This window comes from Gavialis gangeticus, unplaced genomic scaffold (assembly GCF_001723915.1).
Source record: "Gavialis gangeticus isolate Ggan-Ray unplaced genomic scaffold, GavGan_comp1, whole genome shotgun sequence".
Lineage (NCBI taxonomy): Eukaryota > Metazoa > Chordata > Crocodylia > Gavialidae > Gavialis > Gavialis gangeticus.
The window spans coordinates 2,017,601-2,027,246 of record NW_017729032.1 but is presented as its reverse complement, the minus strand read 5'-3'; positions in this window follow the sequence as shown (position 1 = coordinate 2,027,246).

The window sequence follows — 9,646 nt, the reverse complement described above, 5'->3', positions numbered from 1 at the left end:
TTGGAAGAGGCCTGCTCCCAGCAGGCACTGGGCCAGGGGCGGAGTTAAGGTTGCCCTTGATTACCACCTGTATTCTTATTTTTTATTTTCACCTCCAGTATAACAGGCTTTCTTGGGCCTGGTTTTCAAATGGGGAATACTGAAAGGCAGGCTAGAGGTGCACCTTAGAGGCTAACTGAATCAGAGGTGCATAACATAAGCCACCTCACAAAAGCATCTCTCTGTCTTTACGTTACATTTATTACACCATCGTGGCGACTCTATATAGTCAGACCCTGACTTCAGCATCCTAGGCCTCAGGGTCGGCATAGGGATCAGGGTGGTCAAGCTGATTGCCTAATCCTGCGCTGTACCCACAGCTGTGGAGGCGGATGCCCCCTGAGGGTAACATGTGAGCCATAACTCCGAATCGGGGCAGCGGCATGAAGACCTAAGTGGCTAGCAAGTGGATGGGGTGTAGGGGAGGCAGAGCCCCGGGTACCACCGCGGCAAACCCGTGAGTATCCTGTTTTCGGGTCCAGGGGGAAGGAACACCACTGAACCCCTTCTTCTTTACATTTTCCATCAAGTCGTGGCAGGAAAGTTGGGGGACCCAGACCTTGGAGCGGGAATGTACTCACAGCGCCAGCTGGGGGCGCCACAGCCATTCACTGGTGAATCATGGAATCCATTTAGACCGGCCCTGGGGACAAAGTAAGAGTGGCCACTCATGCAAAGTAATTACCACACAGTTCACTGGTTAATCAGGCCATACATTTAGACCAGCCACACATGCAAAGTAATCATCACGTGCTCAAAATTACTCCCAAAAGAGCCAACTAGCTACAAAGTTAGTGCTTGAAATTGTGTCACAACTCTATAGGTGGTTTCTATCCAACTTTAATTTGAGCGTGTAGTAGGGCCCTCTGGTCTCACAGGCATATGTCTACAGCTTTCAATCTCCTCTCGTCTTATACCGTCTCCTTCCACCTTGGTACGTCTTCGCCTATCCCATGTCGATCACTTCTTACATTCACTTCCCATTGTTGCCTTGGTCTGCCTCAAGGTCTGATACTGTCCACTGCAGCATCCAAAACCCTCCTCACATGTCTTCTCTCATCGCTTCTTGCTATACGCCCTGCCCATGTTGTTCTCTGCGCTCCTATCTTGCTCAGGACATCCAATCTTTTGTAAAGCTCTGCAAGCTCTTGATCACGTCATCTCCTCCCTGTGCTGTTTGCTTGCACTGCACCAAATATTTTCTGGAAGTACTTTTCTTTCAAGTGCTCACAGCCTTTTTCTATTTGCCTTTGTCGAGCATTCAGGATTCACATCCATAGAAAAGCACAGATTGAACAATTGTACTGTAAAGCTGGATGTTAAGATTTCTTAAGGTTTAATCCAGGCCCAACAAGGATATACTGGCACTGCACATTCTTGCCACGTATTCTTCAGCCATGTGATTGTCCTCAGTAATTATTGTTCCTAAATATTTAAATTTCTCTACCTTTTCCACATTGTCAGTCCCTAGCCATATCTTCCTGAGATTTATTGATGCCTTGCTGACATTGATAGCAAGCCCAGCATCTTTGGCATTTGATTTATGATCTCTGCATGCACCTCTGATTCAGTTAGTCTATAAGATCTACCATACCTCCTGCCTGACTTAACACTAACACAACTAACTACCTCTATCCATTTACAGGCAACCCCTGCTTAACGCCGTTTCGCTTAGTGCTATTTTGCTATAACGCTCGTTTTAAATTGATACCTGATTCCACTTAGTGTTCAGTGCATTTCATTATAACATTCACGGTCACGATCTTGGGTCATTAAAAACACTTGTGGTCACCATCTTGGGTCGTCAAAAACTTTTGGTTTTGCTTAACACTAGTTTCGCTTAACGCTCGGTTTTTCAGGAACCAATTAAGAGCGCTAAGTGGGGGTTACCTGTACGTTGAAAGGAAAACTGATAAAATGTCTGAACAGGAAAACAACAGCAATGGGATATTATTAACAATAAGTTAACATATCCAGAAATAAGAACTTCTTGATGGGAATTCTTCCGACTTCAATGGGCTTAGGTTCTTTTTATTCTGGAAGCAGCAGCCTAAGAAATACACCCAGCAATATAAAACCTGTGACACAATTGAAATAGCTGGCTGTATAATTCAAAGACTCTGCCCTTTGCTACCTCATTTGGTCAAAGAGTGTGTTGCTGCAGGCTCCAAAACAGTCAATACATAAGGTGCCATATTACCTGTAATACTGAAATGAGCTGAAGATGGAGTTTCAGTCTTACCCTTTAATTTCATGACTTTTGACAGATCAAGTCTGCCCCCATGTATTGTACATAGCTACTGGACTTGAAGAAAAAATGAATACAGAGATATTTCATGTCATGTTATGTAGGTGGTCAAACAAGAAAATCACAGTTCTCTCTTCTGGCCTTAAAATCATGAACTTATGATTAGATATGGCTTTGTAGACTGTGAACTAAAATAGCAAAAATACATTATGAATACATTTAATCATAGCACTTGTAAATCTCCTTGAGCAAGAACTGTGTCTTCTGTGTTTTGTAAAATACGAACCACTCAGAAGGCACCTAAATAATTAACAAAACCTGATAGCACAGTACTGAAAATCTTGGCCATATATTTGACTTTACATAGGAGCCTTTGTAAAGGGTTGAAGGCTTAGCAAAGTGTAATTCTAAATTTCAACCAAACAGAGAAACTGATTGTTATCCACTCATGTATGTTTGATGATCCTGGAAATGGCTAAATTAAGAAGGGAGGCAGTGCCAGTTCTTGATCTGATTTTATCAAATCCGTAGATATGCAGCATTTGCAACTCCATTCCCAAATCCTCAGTCCTGCTCTCACACAAATGCAATGTATTGCAACACCAAATATGTTTACAAAATAATCACATGATTTTCAGGCAGGGGATGGAAATGCTTAACAAGCTTATGTGTCTTGTGTTCATAGAAAATTTAAGCTCACAAAATCTCCCTGATAAGAAAGCTATTCACTTTAGTCATAAGCCTTGCCAGAAACCATTTCTTCTAGTCACTTTTTGGAAAACAAAGCCAGGAAAGAATTAGAATGATTGTTAAAAGAATTATAAGTAGCATTTTTAATGGAATAGAATATACCATTCTATAGAAGAAAATATATTTCACGTCTCAAAGACTACTCAGGCAAATTGGATGACGGAGCACTGAAGCTAATCAGAAGTGGTGTTAGGGATCTATTATGTATGGTCTTTTTCAGAGCCATTAATTGATCAGTTAGTTGACACTGTGTTGAAAGCAGAGCAATCAGAGGGTTCTGTGGGGTTCCCAACCACAGGTCATTATTTACATCCCACTGCATTTTTTTGCGAGATCAGATGTGGTAATGCCAGTGCTTTAGCTAAATTCCAGTTCTACTTTTAATTCTCTGCCCACAGATTCAGTTAGATCTGATATTCTTCATTTCCTGTCTCTAAAATGTTGTATGACATTGGTGTGGGCTATTAAGACTTCGCTATGCTTCACTAGAAAGCGACTGTGTTTCACTGATGGATAAAATAATTACTGTGTAGGGGATCACATACAGAATTACCCCTTTGTGCACACATTTTATTCCAAGATGTGAGGTTACTGCAACTGCTTGTGCAGTTTAGGCATATGAATGTACAGATGTATCTGCTCATGGAATAGGACAAGCAGAGTTCTGAACATCTGGGCTAGGGACAGAAATCACACATAAACTGGTATAAGTAATCCATAATACAGCAGAAGTTCAGTGCACATAAAGTGCTTTCACAGTCGATGAAACAGATTAAAGATAAACCTGGATAGATGTGTGGATGTAGTATCAGACTTAACTGATTTAAATTAAATTGGTTTATTGAACTTCTGCCCCGGATCCCCTCCAGATTCAAGTTAACTCACAGTCCCTCAGCATCCCAGGATGCTCTGCACCTCCCCCGCAACCTCCATCCCCACCCCACAGGGTGGGCAGGCTACCCTTGGCTAAAGCCGTCTGCTTCAGCCAAGCAGGGAGGCATGTTGTAGCCCCCCCTGGCTTCTGGCCTGGGCCACTGCAGGCAGATGGCTGCCTTTCTAGAATCAAAAGTGAACATCTGCTCACTTGCTTATCAATTCAGGACTGTATTCATTTGGCTGGAAGTCTGGAAAATGTTGATTCAGAACAAGGTAGTACTGTATAAGGAGACTGGAAAGGGAAGGCCAGGTACTTCAGATAATGATAAGGGAGATTAAAGTCTGGAGCCAGAAAAGTAGTTCAGCATGTGTGTATAGCATTAAACCAGTGGTGCTCAACTGAAGGTACCCCTCATTAGACTCAAAGCTCCCCTTGGAAAATGCCAGCTCTTTGCTTTCACTCCTTTTTTTTAAATATAGAAAGTAATAAAGCAATTCTTCTGTTGAAAGCTCCCAACAGGTCAGAATGGTTTTGACACCATGGATTCCTATTTGAAATCTCTGGGTTTATTTTGTGAATCATGTGTAGGTGTTTACACACCTAGCAATGGTAATGTTCCAGGGCCCCCACGTAGCATCTTTAAAAGGATCTCTCACAGCACCCCAGGGTTGAGAATTGCTTCTTTAAGCAGGCAAGCAGTTCTGCATCAGTAGGGCTTTGTATCTTCCTAAGGTTGGGTTTATTTTGTAGCTGACTGAATCAGAACCTGAATACACAGTACTCTTCACCTGAAAACATTGCTCCAACAAGGCATATGGGGACTAGGTGCTGTTTTGAATCTGATGTAAAACTGAGAAGCTGACAATCTGTAGTCATTAAAGACCCTCCAGGGCAAAAGTTGCACTATGAATATAAATCATTATTAAATGCATTTGCTGGACATATATAACTCTGGTCATTAAGTTCACTGGATTTAATAATAAAGACTGACATTTCATTTACAAATCCCAAAGAACAGCATGGGATATAATTCATGGCTAGATTAGGGAATGGACAAGAATGTTCCCCCAGGTGTGTTCTAAGGGATCAAGAGGTTGTAAATTCCTGGAATGCCATGAAGATTAAGAGTCTTTGAACTATATACCTGAGAGTTTGCATGTGACTGATGCATTGCATAGATCTTACACTTGTTCATGATGCAAACGTGAATTTTGTTCGCTGGAAACTGCCTGAATGTTGTGCTGATCAAAATAGGTGCAACCTTCTCTAAAATTTCCTTCCATAGCAATGCTCATTTCCATGCTTTGTCCTCTTGGATGCTGTTACTGCTTGTACCGATGACAACATACCGCTAGCACCTTCCAGATTCTTTCCAAACAATGCCTTGCAGAAATTCTTATGGTAAATAGGAAAAACCATTATCTACTTTTGGGATTAGCTGTTATGCATTGGGATTAACTATTATGCTTTGATAGTTTCAGTGCATGGTGGGAGAATTACATAGTTTAATATTTTCCAGTGGGATCAGCTTTTCTTTAACATATAATTTCAATGCAACTTATTTAGAGAGCTTCATGGTTTATTGGTTTGGACACAGGACTGAGAATGAGCACGTTCATTTTTAATCATGCCCTGACTCTCACTCCCTCTGTGGCCTTCAGCCAGCCACATTGGCATGGTATGTGCTAGAGAAATTAAACCAGCAATAGCTCCCAGAATGCTTATATACCATGGTTAAACATGCCCCAGACAGTCTACAAATGGTGTTTCAATGGTTTAATCACCAGTGAAAACAGAAAACCTGCCAGCAGGTTTAGGAACCAGATAAAATTTAACCAATTTATCCTGAACCAGAGGGATGCCACTGATCATGCCAACAAGCTGAAACAGTTTGGCTAGTGCTTGTTGTATTGTTTGCTCTGAGAGCTTATCCAGAAATCTTGAGATCAGCACATGGGAGGTATTGCACCTAGAAGGTTTACAAGAGCATCAGTATGCACGTGAGCATGAATTAAACTGACTCATTGTGGCTAATATGGATACATGACAGTTAAACCAATTACGTATGAATACTACAGCACGAAATTAAATCCTCTGTTGTGGACAAGACCTCTTATACTATGAGAAAGGCAGGTATTCAACAGGTGGAGTAGCACCAATGCTCTATTCTGGTTGAATGGCATTGGATTAGACCAGCTTTCCAAAGGGTTAAAAAACAGTCCAATTTGCTAGACTACTGTCTTTCAGGGCATCTAGGCCCTTTCAAACTCTCCCAGAATCCCCTGCTGCTACACTTGCCCAACTGGAACAGTACAGAGCAGTGCTAGTCCAGAGGCAGGTCAGAGCTTGCGGTAATTCAGAACATGGGTCAACATAGCTAGCGTAAAGGCATTGAACTACTAAGCCAAAATCAGTACAGTATGACTGGTTCCAGTAGCAACAGTTCAGTTCTCTGGTGCAGACACAGGCTTAAGTTTTCCTGCCTCTAAAATAATGCAAGCAGCAAGGGGGTGGGGAGGTGGGAGTTGGTTCTGTTTTGCTCTTTGCTGACATCTCTTATTGGACCGACTGTACAGTTGGGAGGAATGTTAGATAAGCTTTTGAACACAAAGTGCCCTCCTTCCTCAGGTCTGGGAAAGAAGCAGAGACAGCCTAAGCTAAATGCCAGATAAAATAATGAGTTTTGGATAAAAAACGCTTGCTTTTCACCCGTTTCTGGGACCCTTGTGCCTAAAAGAACACCCCAGCCCCTCCAACATGGTAATAATAAATACTTTTTTCCAACACTTTAGTTGGTCTAATAAAAGACATCACATCTACGCAAAAAACCTTGCCTGCCTGTGTCCTTAGACCAAGAGAGCTGCAACCAACAACCCTGCCTACTTTGTAGAGTATTGTGAAAATGAATTGGTTGATGTGTATAAAGGGTTTTCAAGAATAATATAGCATTACCTGGATATTGATATGATTTTTTTTGTGATTGTGTTTTATATTCAAGGAAGACCATATTTCATCTCATGGCTGAGATGTTCAGTAATGGGGTCTCTGGTGGCTGATAAACCTGATTTTTACCTGAAATGCATGGTGAAAGGCAAGATAGATGATGTGGACTAGAATGGTTGTTCTTGACATTAAGACTTCCCTTGTTGATGCAACCCTGATGTGTTGGTTCTCCTGGGGTGGTGTGGGTGCTAAGGTGCACAATTCATAGCCCAGAGGTAGCAAATCTGAGACCAGAGCAGAAGCACTCGTGGTGTGTGTGGTCTGTCGGATTCCAAGTGAGATCTGCAAATTCTGTGAAATATGTTGTCACAAGGACATGAAACATTAAAGGATGATGAACTGATGTGCCTGTGTCTTGTATCTATGGGCTTTTTGTCCCCCAGCTTTGAACACTGGTGCCACAGTAATGGAGGACTGTTTTTACAACAATCCTTATATCTCTTTCACTGCTCAACACTAAGCATCTGGAACAAACTCGCCCCAGAGGTGGTGCAAGTACCTACTCTGGACTCATTCATATGGCGTTCAGATGCTTATTTTGCGGGGGTCATTTGACCCAGCAGACTTCCTGCCTATGGCGGGGGGGCTGGACTCAATGATCTTGCAAGGTCCCTTCGAGATGTCTGTGAATCTATGAATCAACCAGACGCCAGGATTTTCTTAAGTCTCACTTAGTCTCTAGCACTTTACATGTGCGGGGGGGGCAGGGAACGACACTTTAATTAGAGCAGTTCCAAGAGCCACTCTAATTAAAACACCACAGCGTCTCGTGTATCAGTGTCCCCACGCTTGAAAATGGTGGCAGAAATGCTTGAACTGAAGCTCATTCAACCTGTTTTGAAGCATGGGGATGCTGATAAACGAGACATAGGAGGCTGCTGGTCATCTTCACCATCCACCGCAAAGCTGGCAAGTCAGTCAGCAATACAGAAGTCCTCATCTTCAGGAAAGCTGACAAGCTCAGGAACCTTGTCAGTGAGGCCCTAAGGGACCACGACCCAAAGGGGAGAGGAGTTCAGGACAAGTGGTTGCTCCTCAAGGGAGCAATCCTGGATGCACAAGCAAAGTCTACTCCGTCTTGAAGGAAAGGCAGCAAAAGAGCACAGCGGCCCCCTTGGCTCGGCAGAGAACTAGTGGACCTCCTGCATCTACAAAAGAAAGACCTACAAAGGATGGAGGACTGGTTCCACCTCCAAGAGGAATACTCTGCACTGGTCCGGACCTGCAGGGAGCAAACCAGGAAAGCCAAGTCTGCGATGGAACTCCAACTAGCTACAGGTATCAAGGACAATAAAAAGTCCTTTTTTAGATATGTGGGAAGCTGGAGGAAAAGCAAGGGCAACATTGGACCCCTGCTGAACCAGATGGGACAACTGACAAGCGATGTCCAAGAAAAAGCCAAGTTACTAAATGGGTACTTTGCATCGGTTTTTCACCAGTCCCAAGGGGCGCCCCTCCCCATTACGGGACAGGAACGCCTGGGTGAGGGTGATTCCTTACCCTCCATCAATGCTGACCTTATGAAGGAACACCTTGAGAGGCTGGACACCTCCAAGTCAGTTGGCCCTGACAGTTTACACCCCAGGGTACTCAAGGAGCAGGAAAGCATCATAGCTCAGCCCCTGGCAGAGATCTTCGAGAGCTCCTGGTGCTCTGGTGAAATGCCCAAAGATTAGAAGAAGGCCAATGTGGTGCCTATCTTTAAGAAAGGGAGGAAAGTGGATCTGGCAAGCTACAGGCCCATCAGCCTGACCTCTATCCCAGGGAAAGTGTTAGAAAAGATTATTAAAGAGGCCATTCTTAATAGACTGGCCAATGGCAACATCCTGAGGGATAGCCAGCACGGGTTTGTTGTGGGTAGGTCTTGCTTGACCAATCTTACTTCCTTTTACAACCAGGTAACCTATCACCTGGACAAGGGAGAAGAGATTGATGTCGTATATCTCGACTTTAGAAAAGCCTTCGATCTGGTATCCCATGATCACCTCTTGGAAAAACTGGTCAACTGTGGCCTTGGCTTCACCACGATCCGCTGGCTGGGTAATTGGCTCTGTGGTCGGACCCAGAGGGTGGTGGTTGACAGAAGTCAATTGTCATGGTACCCTGTGACCAGTGGGGTCCCCCAAGGCTCTGTCTTTGGGCCAACAGTGTTCAACATCTTCATTAATGATGTGGACATTGTTGTCAGAAGCAGACTGGCCACACTCTGAGGTGAAGCATCCACACTGGAGGACAGGAGGGCAATCCAGGCTGACCTTGACAGGCTCAGGAAATGGGTGGATGAGAACCTGATGGTGTTTAAGACCGAAAAATGCAAGGTTCTCCACCTTGGGAAGAGGTTCTCCATCACTGTGGTGCTGCAGCATGCTTATAGGCTCGGCAGTGGTACGCTGGCTAGCGCTATGGACGAAAAGGACTTGGGGGTCATGACTGACCACAAGATGAACATGAGCCTTCAGTGTGATGCTGCAGCTAGTAAAGCGAGCAAAACACTGGCTTGCATCCATAGATGCTACTCGAGCAAATCCCAGGATGTCATTCTCCCATTGTACTCAGCTGTGGTGAGGCCGCAGCTGGAGTACTGTGTCCCGTTTTGGGCTCCGCAATTCAAAAAGGATGTGGAGAAGCTTGAGAGAGTCCACAGGAGAGCCACGCGCATGATCAGAGGTCAGGAAAACAGACCTTATGATGAGAGGCTGAGAGCTATGGGACTCTTCAGCCTGGAAAAG